The sequence below is a fragment of the Eimeria mitis genome, genomic scaffold, assembly GCF_000499745.2.
Source record: "Eimeria mitis Houghton genomic scaffold, Emh_scaff1450, whole genome shotgun sequence".
Classification (NCBI taxonomy): Eukaryota; Apicomplexa; class Conoidasida; order Eucoccidiorida; family Eimeriidae; genus Eimeria; species Eimeria mitis.
Genome location: NW_013569297.1, coordinates 2,338 through 2,611, shown reverse-complemented (window position 1 = coordinate 2,611; position 274 = coordinate 2,338). Strand labels below are relative to the sequence as shown.

The following is a 274-nucleotide window of genomic DNA, read 5'->3' as shown; positions in this document are numbered from 1 at the left end:
AGCAGCAGCAGCAGCAGCAGCAGCAGCAGCAACAGCAGCAGCAGCAGCAGCAGCAGCAGCAGTAGTAGTATTGGCATTATTATTATTATCGTCATTATTATAATAAAGGAAAAAACAAAAGAAAAAGAATAAAAACAGAACAAAAACAGCAACAAAAACAAAATAAATAAAATAAATAAAAACCAAACCAAAATAAATAAATAAATAAATAAAAACAAAACAAAAACGAAACAAATCAAAGCAAACAACCCACCGACAAAACAACAACAACCCC

At 32.1% G+C, this 274-nt stretch overlaps 1 protein-coding gene across 1 annotated transcript in view; it reads right to left on the bottom strand.

Moving 5' to 3' along the window:
* The window catches only part of EMH_0037200 (diacylglycerol kinase, putative), a gene marked incomplete at both ends in the record, with an annotated part of 3,996 nt that overhangs the window by 2,428 nt on the left and 1,294 nt on the right, over positions 1 to 274 (bottom strand). The window lies entirely within an intron of this gene.